The sequence below is a fragment of the Tupaia chinensis genome, unplaced genomic scaffold (genome assembly GCF_000334495.1).
Source record: "Tupaia chinensis unplaced genomic scaffold, TupChi_1.0 Scaffold143673_1, whole genome shotgun sequence".
Classification (NCBI taxonomy): Eukaryota; Metazoa; Chordata; class Mammalia; order Scandentia; family Tupaiidae; genus Tupaia; species Tupaia belangeri.
Genome location: NW_006203521.1, coordinates 14988 through 33515, shown reverse-complemented (window position 1 = coordinate 33515; position 18528 = coordinate 14988). Strand labels below are relative to the sequence as shown.

The following is an 18528-nucleotide window of genomic DNA, read 5'->3' as shown; positions in this document are numbered from 1 at the left end:
CAAGCTGTCAGGTCTGGGACTCAAACTGCGGTGGGCCATATGGGTGCCCAGCACCCTTAACCACCACACCACCTGCTGGCCTCTATTTGTTATGATTTTCAAGTCACTAGGTCCAGGACTTGAGCCACGGTTGGTCATGTGAGACTTCAGCGTCTTAACCATCATGCCCTCTGCTGGTTCCTCCCTCTCTTTCTTATTCTCCCAAAACTTTGACAATAAATAATGGAATATTGTAAAGGTAAAAGGAGATACAATAATGTCCGTCTTCCTCTCATCTCTATGCTTGGTCCCTACACCCTAGGAGTGACTAGTTTCCAGTTCCTAAGTTATGTGTGTGTTTTCAGTACATGTGTTGCCAAAGTGAGCAGCATATTTTTATTTTTATAATCCCTAACCTCTGGTCTGTGCCTTATATTCATTTTCATTTAAACAATACATATTTAAGATCAGTTCATATCAGTACCAAAAGAAGTTCCCTATTCTTGTATGAATGCAGTATTTTATTGTGTGTAAGTACTATAATTTATTTGACTGCCTCCTAGCAATATTCTTCCTAGGGTTACTGTTACAAATGTCAGAATGAACAGCCTCGTAGAGAAGTTGCATGCATATGTAAGCATACCATGCTCTTGAACTGGACTGGACAACATAGTGAGACCCTGTTTAATAAGAGTTCGGATTGGGAGACAAGATGGTCAAATATCAATAGAAAGGCCCAGAGTACTAATTCAACTCTTCTCTACGAAGAGAGAAAACATTCCTCCCACCTCATCCCCAGTAAGGAGAAGTAACACAATAATCCCTTCTTCTCCTTTCCTCCATTCTGTTGGGATTTGGGGCACAAATGCACAAGTACCCGGTGGGGTTTTCAAGCCAGGACTACAACCATGTGGTTGGCCATGTGAGATCTGGCTTCCTTAACCATTAGACCAGGGAACAGCCCATGAAATAGACATCTATTTTTTTAAAAAATATTTTATTTAAGTTTATTTATCAACTTACTTATTTATTTTATTGTGACCAGAGAGGAATAGAGTAAGAGAGAAAGTGAGAAAGCAAGCCACCAGGTCTGGGACTTGAACTGCTCCAGCACCTCCAACCACCATGCCACCTGTGGGCTCCAAGGTAGACATCTTAAAAAAAAAAAAAAAAAAAAGAATTATTTTATTTATTATTTCTTAAATTTGACCAGAGAAAGAGAGCAAAGGTGGGAAAGTAAGTCACCAGGTCTGGGATTTGAATCACAGTTGGCCCTGTGAGAGTCCACTGCCTTAACCACCACAGCCCCGAGATAGGCATCTTTTTTTGAGAGGTTTATTTCTACAGGGCGCATGCACTCACCAGAAAGACAGAGAGAGACAGAAAGTAGGAAATCACCCCCCATGCCACAATCCCTTCTCCTCCATTCTCCTCTCAGGATCTTGGGCATGCACGCACACATGCCTGGTTTGAGTTTAAGCCACCGGGTCCAGGACTCAAACTGTGATCGACTACACTGGAGTCCAGCGACATAGCCATAGCCATTACACCAACTGCTGGTCCCGAGATAGGCATTTTAAATAAAGAACCTAATGGCAAACTTGGAGATATATACACAACAAAGTAGGTATTTAGCCATAAATTTTTGTCATTTGAAGCAAAATGGTCAAACCTGGAGGAATATGCTAAGTGAAATAAACCAGATGCTGAAAAGCAAATGTCCTTACTCATTAACAGACGCTAAAAGATCCAATTGCAGAGGCCAGACAGTAGCAGATGGTGTGGTGGTTAAGGTACTGGACTCCCATATGACTGTGGTTCAAGTCCCAGACCTGGAGGCTTGCTTTCTCACTTTTCCTCTCTCACTCTCTTTCTGGTGAGCATACATGCCCTATAGCAAAATAATAATAATAATAATACATTTTAAAATTAAATAAACACACACACACACACAAAGTAACATTTTGTAAGGCACATCCATATGGTAGGGTTGCCATCTGAGGCCAGAGACCTCTCTGAGCACACTGAGGACATGTGTGCCCATGATCCAGGCTGGCTGAGGCTGTCAGGGGTGCTGTATCTCTCTCCCCCTCTCTCTCACTCATGGAATAAATAAACTTTAAAAGTGTAGAAGTAGGGGTTGGTAGGTGGTGTGGTGGTTAAGAGCATTAGATTCCCATGTGGCAAACTGCGGTCCAAGTCTCGGACCTGGCAGCTTGCATTCTTGCTTTCCCTCTCTTTCTCTCTTGCTCTTGGTCTGTCCCTTTCTGGTCAAATTAAAATAAATAAAGTGAAATAAAATAATTAAAAAAGAAGTGTAGACTTAGAAAGTGTAATGGTGGACACCAGAAACTGAAAAAGAAGAGAGCACATGTAAGTAAGTAGAATTTTCAAAATAACCAGAAGAGTAGATTTTATTTAATTTATTTTTTTAAAGTTTTGTTTGTTCTGTTTTGTTTTTAGAGAGAGATTTTTGTTAAAGGATGCATACACTCACTAGAGAGACAGAAAGCAAGAAATCATTCCCCAGGGAGATGCCATGCTGCAGTCCCTCTTCCTCCATTCTCCTCTCAGGATCTTGGGCATACACGCACAAGTGCCTAGTATGAGTTTTAAGCCACCAGGTTCAGGACTTGAACCATCAGTGACGTAACCATTATACCACCTGCTGGTCCCCATTTTTTAAAAGTTTTTTTTTTTTCTGGGGACTACTGAGAAAGCAAAATGATAAAGCAAGTCACCAGGTCTTGGCATGGTTGACCATGTGGGGGTCTGTTCCTCACCCACCAAGCCACCTGCTGGCCCTGCTGTGTACAATGATTTTATGCAAATTATATAATTACAATAAAAATAATTAGGAAGATAAAGAAAAAAGAAATGACAGCAGTGCAGGGTCACAAAGACAGTAGGGGGAATTCTCTATGTATCAGATCTTCTGCCTGCAGACAGAAAAGAAGCAGAGGTTGGGCCACCGGTGAGGATTTGTGTGTCTATGTGGCCAGATGAGGGGTTGCAGTGCATTTCTGCAGAGATTTGTGGGCCATGTAGAGGCTTTAAAGTCAGTCAGCTTTGGGCCGACAGATGGCAGGATGGTTAAGGCGCTGGACTCCAAAATTACCTACTGGGGTTCAAGCTTGGACTTGGCGGCTTGTTTCCTCACTTTCATTCTCCCTCTCTTTGTTGTCTCGTTAGAGCATGTGCACCCTGTACCAAATTTAAAAAATGATAATGATAAATAGAAAAAATAATAATTCTTTAAATAAAAGCCAGTCAGAGAACCAGCAGATGGCATAGGGTTGCGTCTCTGGACTCTCATGTAGTCGACTGTGGTTCAGTCATGGACCTTGTGGCTTAAGACTCATGCCAGGCATGTGTGTGTCCATGCCCAAAATCCTGAGAGGAGAATGGAGAAGGGATTGTAGGATGGCTGTCTCCCCAAAAGGTGTTTTTCTCACTTTTCCTCTCTTCCTGTCTCTCTCTGGTGAGCACATGGATCCTATAGCAAACTAGAGAGAGAAGGAAAGAAAGAGAGAGAGAAAATGTCCTTGCCTTCAGCTTTTACCTAACCTCTTCAGTTTCAAAGAAAAATTCTGTAGCCTCCCACTTCCCCTACCTCCTACTTATGTATCCCAAAAATGTACTTGCTGTGTATTTCTGCAATTGCACTTCTCATATTATTTTAATATTTTAAACAATTTAAAAATTATTAAAGTTGGGACCAGCAGATGGCATAATGACTAAGTCACTGGACTCCCATATACTCAACCGCAGATCTAGTCCTGGACCCGGTGCCTTAAACTCACACTGGGTGCGTGCGTGCCCAAGATCCCGAGAGGAGAATGGAGGAGAAGGGATTGCGGCGTGGCCATTCCCCTGGGGGGTGATTTCTCACTTTCTGTCTCTCTGTCTCTCTCTGTCTTTCTGGCAAGCGCACACACTCTATGGCAAAAACCTCTAAGGAAAAAAAAATATTAAAGTAATATATGTTTATGTTTAAAACATTTAAAGCAATACAGAAAATATAAGTAAGCACTAATAGTTCTCTTTCTGTCAGCCCAAAGCCTTTCCAGAGATAATCATTTAAATATTCTTCTGGGGGTCGGCAGGTTAGGGGCTCTGGACTCCCACATGGCTGACCACGGTTCAAGTCCTGGACCTGGCTGCTTACTTTATCACTCTCTCTCACTCTATCACTCTCTGTCTAAATTAAAATAAATAAATGGATAAAGTTAAATTAAAAAAATAAAAATATTCTTCTGTATTCTTCTGTATTTTCCCAAGAAGTATACTATGCATAAGCAAGCAAGTGCATGCGCGCCCACACACACACACACACACACACACACACTATACACATCCTCATTTTGTTTTTATTTATTATTATTATTATATTATTATTATTATTTTGGAGAGGTTTTTGCTCTAGGGTGCGTGCACTCACCAGAAAGACAGAGAGACAGAAAGTGAGACATCATCCCGGGGGAGGGGGGCACTCCACAATCCCTTCTCCTCCATTCTCCTCTTGGGATCTTGGGCACACACACACAAGTGCGTGCTTGTATGTGAGTTTAAGCCACTGGGTCCAGGACTCTAACTGCGGTCGACTACATGGGAGTCCAGTGACAGCCATTACGCTAACTGCTGGTCCCCATTTATTATTTTTTTCAGAGAGATTTTTGCTATAAGGTGCGTGCACTTGCCAGAGAGACAGACAGAGATAGAGAGACAGAAAGTGAAAAATCACTTCCCAGGGGGATGGCTGTGCCGCAGTCCCTTCTCCTCCATTCTCCTCTTGGGATTTTGGGCATGCACTCAACATGCGTGTGATGTTTTAAGCCACCGAGTCCAGAACTCAAACTACAGTTGACTATGTGGGAATCCAGCGACAATAACTATTTTGTTATCTGCTGGTCCAATTATTGTTTTTTTGGGGGGTTTTGCTGAAGAGTGCATGTACTCACCAGAAAGACACAAAGAGAGGGTGAGTGAAATATCATTCACCAGGGTGGATGGCCATGCCACAATCCCTTCTCCTCCATTCACCTCTCAGGATTTAGGGCATGCATGCACACACACCTGGCATGATTTTCAGGCCATGAGGTCTGGGACTCAGTGATCTGCCATGTGCAAGTCTTAACCACCACACCACCTTCTGGTCTCCTGTTTTTAATTTTTTTCAATTGCCAGAGGGGACATGTGCTCTCCAGAGTGACAGAGAGACAGAAAGAGTGAAAAACATCTCCTAAAGGTATGTGGTCATGCCACAATCCTTTCTCCTCCATCCCTCCATCCTGTTGGGGTTTGAGGCACTCCTGCGAAAGGACGTGGCATGTTTTTCAATCTGCCAGGGTCAGAATTGGAACCAGCTGGCCATGTGGGATCTGGGTTCCTTAACCACTAGGCTAGGGACCAACTTTTGCCTTTTTTTTTTCTTTTTTTTTTTTTTTTGAGAGGTTTTTGTAATAGGGGGCGCGGGCGCCGCCAGAGAGAGACGGAGAGACAGAAAGCAAGAAATCACCCCCTGGGGAGATGGTAACTCCGCAATCCCTTCTCCTCCATTCTCCTCTCGGGATCTTGGGCACGCACGCACATGCGCCCAGCGTGAGTTTAAGCCACCAGGTCTGGGACGCGAACCGCGGTCTACTACGTGGGAGTCCAGCAACACAGCTATTATGCTAACTGCTGGTCCCTACATTGTTTTTCTACTTCATATTCCCTATACATCTTTTCAGGTGAATATATGAAGCAATGCCTCGTTGTTTTATTTATGTATTGATGTTTATTTTCCATGGGTTGTGTGTATATGTGCATGTGTGAATGTATATGGCAATTTTAGACAGGGTCTTTCTGTTTTTCAACCCTCCATCTTGTCAATGTAAAATAACCAACTATAAAAAAAATTAAAAATTACTAATTAATGTGGTTTATTCCCAAGCAGAATATGAGTGACCTAGGCCCAGAAAGGAGGCATGCATGCCTTTCTTGAGGTGATCAGGTACAGGGGTTCCTTTTATTTGATTTTGAGAGTGACAGACAAAATCAGTGAAGAGATTTCCATTGGTCTGGCCCAAAAAGAAGGGACATGTGGAGGCGGGAGCGTATAAAATATAGGTGTGCTCCACAATTTTTAGGTTGGTGATTGGAAGGAAAGATCTGTGTCCTGGAAAGAGATTCATAAAAGAAATGCTTAATCTACATCTCAATCAAAGGGAAGTTCTATGTCTTGGGAAGAAATAAGCAAAAGAATATACTGTAATGGTTGAAATATACATCTCAAATATACTATGCCAGGGCCAGGATGTAGGAAGAATCCTGTTAATGAAGAAAATGGTCTGTTAATGTTTGTGGGCATGCCTCCCCCTAGGTCCTCTGTAAAGGACTCTGGAAAAATAGGAAAAAGTGGTCAGACTTCTGTCCACAGTGAGTAGTTAGGAAACCAAAAGTATGAAAGTGCATTAATTATTAAAAAAAAAAAAAAAGGAAAGAAAAAATAAAAGGAGCATTCTAAGGGGTCTTCCTCCTTTGCCTTCGTCAAGTTGCTTCAATTGGCTGCTATGTGTTTGCACTGGAGAAACCGAACTGTTCATGGGCAAATGAGAGACTGAGCTGCTCAGCTCTGAGGATAAAGGGCACTTGCTCCTCCCTGCCAGGTAGGCACCCCGGGCAACTGGGAGGCATACTGGGAGTGACTGGGGGAGGGGAGGAGATTTCCTCATTTTAGGACTAGTGGCGGCCCTGTAGGGAATCCCAAGCACAACAATTAATAATAGGCAGTTATACCTAATATGTTGTTTTACTTGCTGTGAAGAATTGTTACACTTGACATATCATTTAATGGCTAAGTTAGTAGTTTGCTGTGAAGAAAATGTTTGATTGTAATGTTGCTCACTGAGAGCATACCTGACTCCATTTTGTAGTACATTCAGACTGGCATTAGTATATGTTCAGGAAATTCAGCATTCAGCCAACACCCTAGTGCTTATCGCTAATAGCAGACTAGCCATATGCTGACCAATAGTGTAATGGATGTAAACATGGCCTGTGCTTCACCCGCCTTATGACTGGCAAAAATATGTAAACAAATCCCAATTTGTTTTGACCAAAATCCCATAGGCTTACATGTAAAATGTTATCAAAATACTTTGATGTTTTGTCAAGTCACCATGAGCCTGTCAAAATCTGACATAAAAAGAGAGCCTAAGCCCAGCTCATCAGCTCTGTCCTCCACTTAGGCCAGAGCCCGTCTCACTATATCTGAGACCTCACTTGCTGCCGGAGGCTCTGCCATTTGGCACACTGACCTCTCCTCTCCCAGACAGCCCTCTGCTCCGCCCATTTTGACACTCCACTATCGGCCACCAGTCCCAATCTCAGTACCCTAGGATCACCAGGTGGACTTTTCCTCTTCATTAGCCCTCAGTCATCTCGTGACAGTCGCCACCATCATTCTCTAAGATCTTCATGGAGCTCCTCTCCGGCTCGCCGACTGTGCCTCGTAGACACCTAGTGTGCTGGCACTTGGCCTTCCCCGCACCCTTGTGGACTGCATTCCCCGTTGCCGGACCAGCATAGGACGCTCTGCGCCATCATGATGTGTAGGCCCCCTCGTACCTTGTGCGATTAAAGCAACCTGAAAGACAAACCTGAGTCCTGTCCTCCTTCCACAGGCCTGAGCACTGGCTGTATCTACTTGGGCAGCTGGTAAAAATGAGTCGAACCTCTATTTAAGTCATGCTTCCTGAATGCCATAAACTCTCTCTCTCTCTCTCTCTCTCTCACACACACACATACACACACACACACACACACACACACACACACACACTCCCCTTCTGAAACTCCCCCTTTCCTCTCTGCAGGACACAGGCCCATCCAGTAAATGCAAAATAAGAGCTGACTACTCAAGCATTTTGGGCCCTCTTCAAGGGTGGTAAATTCTTGAAGGGAACTGAGACACGTAAGACAAGTGATCTCGACACTAGAGTGACATTTAGTGCAGAGATGCTCAAAAAAGCAGTCAGACTTCTGTCCAGTCTCAGCTTCCCAAGGAGCAGAGACCACAGGTACATGCCACCGCATGTGGCTCTTTCAGATAGGGTATCTCTATGTTTCCCAGGCCATCCTTGAACTCGGGATCCTTACGCCTAACTCTTCAGAATATCTGGACTATGGACACATGCCACCATGCCTAGCTCTTCGGGGTGGGTCAGGAGTCAAACCCAAGCCTCCCATGTGGCTTCAGCCTGCTAAGCAGCAGCATACAGTGTGTGCTACCATGGCTGCACTGCAATGCCTCCTCTTTGCAACAGTTGCTTGGCATTCTTTTGTATGGATGACCACAGCTATCTTGGAGCAGAACACGGTCTTTCACCATTGGGCCAAGTTATATTTCAGTTGTCTGTTTGGGTCTGTGCTTTCGACCTAACTAGAGAAAACGGGCTGCATTTTATTCTTGGTTGTATCTCTACTATTTAACCCTGTCCTTGGTGTGTTGTAAAAGTAACAGGCTGAATCCCAGTTCCACAGGGTCCTCCTACAAGGGCCTGGCCTCAGACTTCCCCCCAGGGGGATCACCAACACAATACGGTTCTCCCAGCCCTTAATCTTTGCCTTCCTCTGGTTCGCAGGTAGGGTAACCTTTCCAGAGGCAGTTCACAACCCACTTCTCTCCTGGATTGTGCAGGTCCGCATGGAAATTTGGTCTCAGGAGACCCCTCCAATAGGGACCACAGCCCTATCCCATGGCCCTGAGTCAGCTTTTTCCAAAACTCCCCCTTTAGGGAACTACTGCTGTGTCATATCCTCTTGAGGGCTGTGTCCTGCTTCTCCCTGCATAGTTTTCCAGAAGGAGGTGGCAGTTCATTTTCCTCCTGAATTCAAGTCCCGAGCACAGCTAAACCCCTGGGAAACATTCACTGAAGCTTCCTAGGCCTTTGTCAGCATGAATATTTTACACTTTCTGCAGTAACCTGGGTTTCTAAAGCAAGGGAAAAAGTTGTGCCACTCTGCTACACTCTGGCAAGGAGTTTGGGAGTGTGCAGATTGGGGGGGTGGGGGGGGTGGAGGGGACTTATCTCTCCCAATCCAGCACAGAAACTAGGTCCCTTACCTGTGCATCCAACTTTCCCCAAACAACATGAGTGGGCAGCTATCAACAGGACAGCAGTATTTCCTCAGGGTGCTCCAAAATGTCACCTTAAAATTTTGCTTTGTCATTTTAGTCTCTGCTCCTGCTTCAGTCTCCAACAATGCCTAATGAGGGCCCCACACCTGAGACCCTCTCATCCAGCCTCCATATGAGGGAAGGAGAAATGAGACTCTGGGTGATGAAGGGACTGCCCAAGTCACACACTGGGTAGCAGGTGGGAATATCTGTTTAGGTATCCTGATTCCCAGTAGGAGGCTTTGTCCATTCCACTGACCTCAACCAGAAACTTTGTATCATCCTGCCACTGCTATCAGCTTTCTCGTTCTCCCCTAAACACAAGATGATGGGGATAGTTAAAACCTTTTTTAATAAAAAAAAAAAAAAAAAAAGAATTATTAAACTTTATTTATTTATTTTTATTTTTCAGTTTGACCAGAGAGAGAGAAAGGAAGAATGAGAAAGCAAGTCACCAGGTTCAGGACTCGAACCATGGTTGGCCCATGTGGGAGTCCAGCACCTTAACCTGCTGGCCTCAAGGGAACAGTTTGAACTTTATAAAACAAGACCAGCAGGTGGTACAGTGGCTAAGGCACTAGGCTCCCACCAACCACAGTTCAAGTCCCAGACCTGGTGGCTTGAAAATCATGCCGGGCACATGTACCTGTGTGCCCAAAATCACAGAAGGAGAATGGAAGAGAAGAGACTGTGACATGGCCATTTCCTTTGGGGGGTGATTCGCACTTTCTTCTCTCTTTCTCTGGCGAACGCACACCCTATGGCAAAAATATGAAAACTTTACAAAATGCCCTGAATGCCAGGTCTTATTTGAAATGCTTTTCATATGCTCATTTGTTTTGTTGTTGTTGTTTTGGACAGGATCTCTCTCTGTTTCAGTCCTCCTGTCTCAGTCTCCTAAGAAGCTAGGACTATAGGTGTGTGCCGCTGTCCCCAGCTTTTCATTTATTTTGAAATGCTACAGCACTATGAAGTAAATTCAGTGTTTTGCAGATGAGAAAACTGAGGCCTAGAGAAGGTAACTAATTTTCCAAGTTCGCGCAGTAAGTGACAGAGCGAAGGTTCAAGCTTAGGCAATCTGGCTCCAAAGTCCTCATTCTTAATTTTTTGTATCACCCTGCCTCTCAAAATTATCACCTGTATTAGGTCTTTGTCCTAACAACTTATAGGCAATATCTTATTTAATCTTTATCAGAGTTCTAGGAAGAAGAAAATACTCTTATTTACCCCATTTTATAGCTAAGGACTAGAACTTAGGCTAGGTAAACTGGTGACAGTCACTCAGCTGGTGAGTGATGGAATCAGGACTCAACCCAGATCTGGTGACTGCAAGACTGGATCTTACCCTACCTGCATTAGGATTTTCCAGAGAAATAGAGCCAACAGGCTACATAAATACATGTAAGAGGAGATTCATCATGGGAACTGGCTCCCGTGATCGTGGAGGCATGTAAGTCCCCCAGCATTTTGTCTGTGAGCTATAGAACCAGAGTAGCTGATATAATTCAGTTCAAGACTGAAGGCCTTTTTTTTTTTTTTTTTTTTTGAGAGGTTTTTCACTATAGGGCACGTGCGCTCGCCAGCCAGCCAGAGAGAGACATAGAGACAGAAAGCGAGAAATCACCCCCCAGGGGGGATGGCCACGCCGCAATCCCTTCTCCTCCATTCTCCTCTGGCGATCTTGGGCACGCACGCACACGCACTCGGTGTGAGTTCTAAGCCACCGGGTCTGGGACGCAAACAGCGGTCAACCACGTGGGAGTCCAGCGACATAGCCATTACTCCAACTGCTGGTTCCAAGCCTGAAAACTGGAGTTGGGGTACCCTAGTATAAGTCCCAGGAACTGGGGCTCTGACTTCCAAAGGCAGGAGACAATGGAGTTCCAGCTCTAGAAGAGTTATGTCTCCTTTCTCTTACCTTTTTGTTCTGTTCCGGTCCTCTGTGAATTGGATGATACCCACCCTCATTGGTGACAGCAGATTTTCTTTACTCAGATGTTAATATTTTCCAGATACACTCTCACAGACACATCAGATAATGTTGTTGTCTTTTTTCTAGAATTATTTATTTTATTAATTTCTTCTTATTCTTATTTTTTTTTTACATAAGTTTTCCAGAGAAAGACGAGAAAGAGAAAGCCAGCAGGTCCAGGATTCAAACCGCAGTTGGCCATGTGAGAAGTCCAACGCCTCAACCACCATGCCACCTGCTGGCTCCATCAGATAGTGTTTTAACAGCTATCTGGGCTTCCTTTAGCCCAATCAAGTTGACACATAAAATTTACCATCACACAGCCTCATGGAAGATGCTCCAAAAAAGGAGATTGGGACTACAAGACATCGTAATGGTTATATTGCTAGACTCCCACATAGCTGACCACAATTCCAGTCCTGGACTTGGCAGCTTAAACTCACACTGGGCGCATGTGTGCGTGTGCTCAAAATCCTGAGAGGAGAATGGAGGAGAAGGGATTGGGGTATGACGATCCCCTGGGGGATGATTTCTCACTTCCTGTCTTTCTGTCTCTCTGGCAAGCGCATGCACCTTATAGCCAAAAAGCTCTCTTAAAAAAAATAGGGAATGAATACATGAATTGAAAATGGCTGTGTGTTAATCTACTTGGTCTGCTATAACAAAATATCATAAAATATAAAACAGAAATATTTTCTCAGTGTTGGAAGCTAAGCAGTCCAAGATGAAGGTTACTGGTAAGGGCTCTCTTCCTAGCTTGCAGATGGCTACTTTCTTGCTGTGTTCTCACACAAGAGAGAGACAGAGAGTTGTACAGTCTCTTCCTCTTCCTTTAAGGACATTAGTCCTATCAAATAAAGTCATACCCTTATGACCTCATTAATCTTTTAAAATATTTATTTATTTCCATTTGTTATTATTATTATTATTCATTTTACCAGAGAGAGAGAGAGAGAAAGGGAAAGCAAGAAAGCAAGCTGCCAGGTCTAGGACTTGAACCATACAGTCATGAGGGAGTACAGCACCTCAACCACAACACTGCTGGCCCCAACCTAATTAATGTTTTTTTTTTTTTTCTTGGAGAGGTTTTTGCCATAGGGTACGTGCGCTCTCCAGAAAGATAGAGAGAGAGAGAGATAGAAAGTGAGAAATCACCCCCCGGGGGGATAACCATGCTGCAATCCCTTCTCCTCCATTCTCCTCTAGGGATCTTGGGCACGCATGTACACGCATCCGGCATGAGTTTTAAGCCACCAGGTCCAAGATGCGAACTGCGGTCAACTACATGGGAGTCCAGCGACATAGCCATTACACTAACTGCTGGTTCCCCGACCTAATTAATCTTAACTACCCTAACCTAGGCCTTATTTCCAAATATAGTTACATTGTAGGTTAGGGCTCATTTTACAAATTTAGGGGAACACAGTTCAGTCTACAGCAGGCCTCTTTCCTTCCCCTCCTGCAAAGACAATAATAATGATAATAAAACAAGAGAAATCAGATAAACCTATTGGCACTGAGAGCGGTTGTTGTGTCTTTCCCTGGGATGGTCATTGAAAATCACCAAAGTGGAGAAAACCACTGTCTGTTTCTTTTTAAAAAATAATTATTCTATTGAACTTTATTTTATTTATTCATTTTTTAAATTTGACCAGAGAGGGACAGAGTGAGAGGGAGAGTGAGAAAGCAAGCTGCTGGTCTGGTACTCTAACCACAGCCAGGCATGTGGGAGTCCAGTGCTCTTAACCACCACACCACCTGCCGGCCCCACCACTGTTCTGTTTCTATGGGGCTTGATGATACTGCAGTTTCTGGACACAGTGAGGCCTTGGCAGTAGCCAACAGGCTCTTGCATTGGAGAAAACATGGAAGGGAGGTGGCTTGCCACAGAAAATGGAATAATCATTGCCTAATAATGTCCAGGTGATTATGCTATTAATCCCCCCCCCTCACCTGTACACTTTCAACATCCACAAATCTGTCCACAGCTCTACTTTTTCAGGTGGTTGGGCATATCTCAGAACTGAGACGGTTGCCTGCCAAAATCCTGTGAGTATCCTGCTGGAATCCATCGGCTTTGCTCTGTACTCCAAGAAGATGCTGCACAGAGGTTGAGGGAGGGGAGCTATGAAAGTAGGAATATTGCTAAAACTACAGTTATTAGTATGGAATCATAATTTCCTTTGTATTTTTACCTAAATTATATATGGATCCTTCAAGGAGGGAAAATTGGCCACAAAAGGCAGTCAAAAACATTTGCACAATGATCAACTTTTTTTTTTTTTAATTTGCCAGAGGACACATGTACTCACTGGAGCGAGACAGAGAAGCAGAGAGGGAGAGAGAAAGTGAGAAGGCACCTCCCATGTAGCATGGTCATGCCACAATCCCTTCTCCACCACTTCTTTCTTTCAGGATTCTGGGCACGCACACACGCATGCCTGGTGTACTTTTCAAGCTACACGATCCAGGACTCAAAACATGGCCATGTGGCATCCCTCCACCTTAACCACCAGGCAGGCCTGCTCTAACCAACTTTTCAAAAGCACATCATTTTTGGTAAAAAATAACTTTACCCTTTTTTTTTTTTTTTTTTTTTTTGAGAGAGAGAGATATAAAAAGACAGGGAGGGCACCCCCAGCAAGGGATTCATGACAAGAGCCACCTCAGTCTCCACTGACTGGATCATGCTCATGTATATTCATGTTCCTGGCGTGCTCAGAAGAAAGCACCTCCAGGGGACAGCAGGTGGTGGTTAAGGGCACTGGACTCCCACATGGCTGACGACGGTTCGAGTCCCGGACCTGGCAGCTTGCTTTCTCACTTTCTCTTTCTCTCTCTCTGTCCCTCTCTGGTTAAATTTAAAATAGACAAATAAACAAAGTTTGACAAAAGAAGAAGAAAGCACCTCCCATAGGGCATGGTTCTCCCTGGACTATGAATCCAGGGCCTTTTCCCTGTGGGTGCAGTTGCATTACTGCTGCGCCACTGCTTGGCCCAGCACATATCTTTTAAACGGCAATTCCCAGTCAGCAGGTGGTACAGAGGTTAAGGTGACCGGATACCACATGGCCGACTATGTGATTTACGTCCTGGACCCAGCAGCTTGAAAATCATGCCAGGCCAAAATCCGAGGGGAGAATGGAGGAGAGAAGGGATTGTGGCATGCTCATCCCCCCCGGGGTGATTTTTCACTCACCCTTCCCCATTAAGTAAATACATGTACCCTATAGTAGAAACAAAAACAAACAAACAAACAAACAAAAGAAATAAATAAAGAAAAGAAAAGTAATTTCTTTTTTTTTTTTTGGAGAGGTTTTCGCTATAGGGCATGTGTGCTTGCCAGAAAGGCAGAGAGACAGAGAGACAGAGAGATAAAAAGCGAGAAATCACCCCCCCACGGGGGATGGCCAGGCCACAATCCCTTCTCCTCCATTCTCCTCTCGGGATCTTGAGCACGCACGCACACGCACCCAGCATGAGTTTAAGCCACCAGGTCCGGGACTCAAACCGCGGTCGACCACGTGGGAGTCCAGCGACATAGCCATTACACTACTGACTGCTGGTCCCAAGAAAAGTAATTTCTGAAAAAAATACTAATCATTTTGAACATTTCACTACAGAGAAGCTGGGTTTTGCTGGAATAACTTGCAGGTCTAGAGGAAAACAACGATGGATGGAGCCATGAACAGAATGGATGCTCTTTGCCTTAATTCTTAAAGCAGAGGACAATTCCCAGACAATCAGAGCTAGTTTCCTGACTCACTGGGGAAGCTTTTATCGTTCAGGAACCTACAGGTGAATCACAACTGATGACTTGAAAGAGTGGGAGTACAACTGGGCAAGAGAACAGGAGCTCGAGTCCAAAAGAGGCTGCAAACAAGAATTCAACACCTTCACTGAACCAGGAAGAACGAAGGGAGAAAGAATGGAAAATGAGCCAGGCAGTGGATCTGGAGGCCCTCAGGAATTCTGAGCATTGTCCTGAAGTAGAACCTCAGGCCCATCTCTCCAGCTTCCTCTCCCACCACTGAATTTTAAGCTTCAATAACGCTCAAGGATTTATAATTCTGGCCCACATCAAGCTGTGCCCTGCTTCTGTGTCTTTGCTCAAGCTGTTCCCATTGCCTGAAATGCCTTCCCTCTCCCACTTCTCTTCAGTTGGCTGGCTCCCATCTACCCCACAAAACACAGAACAGGTGGCCCTCCCCCAGGAAACCTTTCCAGACAACCAGCCCCATTATCCAAGCACAGCTCTCTGAACAAATGGCTCACCTTGCGTTAAGGTTGTCTATGGATGGGTCTGTCTTCCCTTAGGGCTCAGTGCTCAAGAAGACCATAGTGTTTTCATCTTGGTATCGGGGCCTATGGTACATATTAGGTAGTCAGTGTAAGTGGGATGAATAAATGTTGAGGCGGGAGGGGGAACAATTTGGACAAAAACATTGTGACAGGACCTATTTTGCCAGGAAGAAACGCAGCAAGGCTAAAAGTTAAAATTCTGGCCCAGGGTCAGTCAGGTCTGGTATACTTGCTGTGGTTGCTCTTCTAAATGGGAAGACAAGTAATAATAGTAATTTACAAAATTTTTTTATCTCCTATGTCCACTAGCAGGAGAGAACCTATACAGCTGGAAGGGACCTTCAAGCTGATTTTACTCAGGCTGTGTTATTATTATTATTTTGTTTGTTTGTTTTTTGGAGAGGTTTTTGCTATAGGGTGCGTGCGCTCGCCAGACAGACAAAGAGAGACATAGAGACAAAGAGAGACATAGAGACAGAAAGCGAGAAATCACCCCCCAGGGGCGATGGTCACGCCACAATCCCTTCTCCTCCATTCTCCTCTCGGGATCTTGGGCACGCACGCACACGCGCCCGGTGTGAGTTTTAAGCCACCGGGTCCAGGACACGAACCGCGGTCAACTCCGTGGGAGTCCAGCGACATAGCCGTTATGCTAACTGCTGGTTCCCAGGCTGTGTTATTTAAGAAATGGGGAAGGGACTGGTCCTGTGGCCTAGTGGTTGATAGAGCCAGATCCCACTATGGCTGACCAAGTGTTTGAGTCCTGACGCCAGGTACTTGAAAACCAAACCAGACATGTGCCCCAAATCCCTACAGGATGAGGAGGTGGAGGATAAGGGATTGTCTTGTGAGCACACCCCATTGGCGGGTGCTTTCTGTTTCTCTCTGTCTCTGGTGAGCACATACACACTTTGACAACTTTTTTTTTTTTTTTTTAAATGGGGAAGGTGAGACTCTGGTGGTTAAGGAACTTGATTTGGTCCACTAACAAATCAGTGCCAATGCTGGGAATAAATCCCACCTCCCAATCCCCGTCTTTCACTGCAACCCTGGGTTGTCAATTGTACAACTGCATGTAGCACAAATGAAGATGAGTGGAGTACCTGTTACTTGAAGACAAGAGGCATCCAACCCATGAATGAGCATGAGCCAGAGAAGCTGCAGTGCAAAAGCAAACTCCCGTCAGACAGGTGGGAGGAATCACAGCCAAGGGAGTTGCCATGTCTTGGGAGCTGTGGGAAGGCAGCAAATGAGAGAGATCAGCACCATCTACTAGAAATATAATCAATGCCAGTCACATGTCATTTAAAATTTTCTGGTTGAGACTTTTTTTTGGATAGGTTTTCGCTATAGGGCGCGTGTGCTCACCAGACAGACAGAGAGAGACATAGAGACAGAAAGCGAGAAGTCACCCCCCAAGGGGGATGGTCACACCGCATTCTCTTCTCCTCTATTCTCCTCTCAGGATCTTGGGCATGCACACACATGCGCCCGGCGTGAGTTTTAAGCTACCGGGTCCGGGATGTGAACCGCAGTCGACTACATGGGAGTCCAGCGACATAGCCATTACACTAACTGCTGGTTCCCTATTTGGGACATTTTTAAAAGTAAGAAAAAATAGGGACCAGCAAATGGCGTAATGCTTACGTCGCTGGACTCCCATATAATCAACTGCAGTTCGAGGCCTGTACCCAGCAGCTTAAAACATGCCGAGCACATGTGCATGTGTGCCCAAGATCCTGTGAGGACATTGGAGGAGAAGGGATTGCAGCATGTCCATCCCCCCTGGAGGGTGATTTCTCACTTTCTGTCTGTCTTTGTCTTTCCAGTGAGCACACAAATCCTAGTAAAAATCTCTCTCTGAAAAAAATAAATAAAAATAAAAGTAGGAAGAAGTACAGTAAGATTCCCCTTGCTGGTTTCTAAAGGTTATTGGTAAATATACTTTAGAAGAGAATGATCCTGTTGTGTCTAAGTTGGTGAAATAAAGACCTGTCTCCAAGGACTCTCATTCAGAGACGAGAGACTTGGAGTCAACCAATTCTTCCAGTTTAAATCATAGGTTCATTTCTATTGCATCACTCTTTATTGAATCATTGCCATGAACGAGATTTTTGCCAAATGATGCCTGGCTTAGATTCTGTTATACTGGCCTTCCCAAGCATACTCACCCTGTCTACACCATGTTCAGTTGCTCTAAGAACAGGGCCACAACCAATCCTGAGTTCACATACTTGACCAGCTCCAGGAAAAATGGACAGTCTTTCAGGGTAGTTAGTGCTGCTTCAAGTTGTCCTCAGAGATGTGAACTTCACAGTCACAAGAAAGAATCTTTTTGTTCAGAGTAGCTGATGATCTTTCCCACCATGCTGTGCTGACCACTACTGGACTGATGGTGATAAAGCTGTTCTCAGTGGTGGCTACGGTCTAAGAACCTGGCAGGGCCCAGTGGTGCCAGAGCTGAGACCTAGAGCTGGGATATTATTATTATTAATGTTATTTTGCTATAAGGCATGTGTGCTTGCTGGAGATAGAGAGGAAAAGTAAGAATGCACACCCATGGAGGATGATCATGGCACAATCCTCCATTCTCCTCCTGGGTTTTCGGGCACACGTACAAACATGCCTATCATGTTTTTAAAGCTGATGGGTCTGAAAAATTGCACAGTCAGCTATGTAGAATCCAGAATCTTAACTGTCATGCCACTCCCGGACCTGGGTTATTTTTAGGTTGTCAGAAAATTCATTATAGAGGGCCAGCCGGTGGCGTGGTGGTTAGGAGCACTGCACTCCCATATGGCCAACCATGGTTCGGGTCCCAGACTTGGTGGCTTGCTTTCTCACTTTCCCTCTCTCTCTCTCATTCTGTCCCTCTCTGGTCAAATTAAAATAAATAAATGGATAATAAAATAATTCAATAAAATAATTCAATAATAGTTCAATAAAATAATTCTTTTAAAAAGTCATTATGCGTTTTTGCATAGAAAAATATAGAAATGACTTTTTCAATGATCCAATTTTTTATTATTATTATTATTATTTTTTTTTTTTTGAGAGGTTTTTGCTATAGGGTGCGTGCGCTTGCCAGACAGACAGAGACAGAGAGACAAAA

The 18528-nt window shown here is 44.5% G+C and overlaps 1 long non-coding RNA gene across 2 annotated transcripts; it reads right to left on the bottom strand.

Annotated features, from left to right (window-relative positions):
- Positions 1-1113: 1113 nt before the first annotated feature.
- LOC114005365 (uncharacterized) lies at positions 1114-17953 on the bottom strand. 2 transcript variants are annotated; one of them, XR_003547225.1, is made up of 4 exons: positions 17588-17953; positions 16520-16648; positions 15390-15479; positions 1114-1133 (listed from the first exon to the last, which is right to left on the bottom strand). It is a non-coding gene; the product is annotated as an uncharacterized LOC114005365 (long non-coding RNA). The 2 variants fall into 2 exon arrangements; XR_003547224.1 differs by lacking the exon at positions 1114-1133 and adding an exon at positions 12909-13214.
- Between the last annotated feature and the right edge of the window lie 575 nt (positions 17954-18528).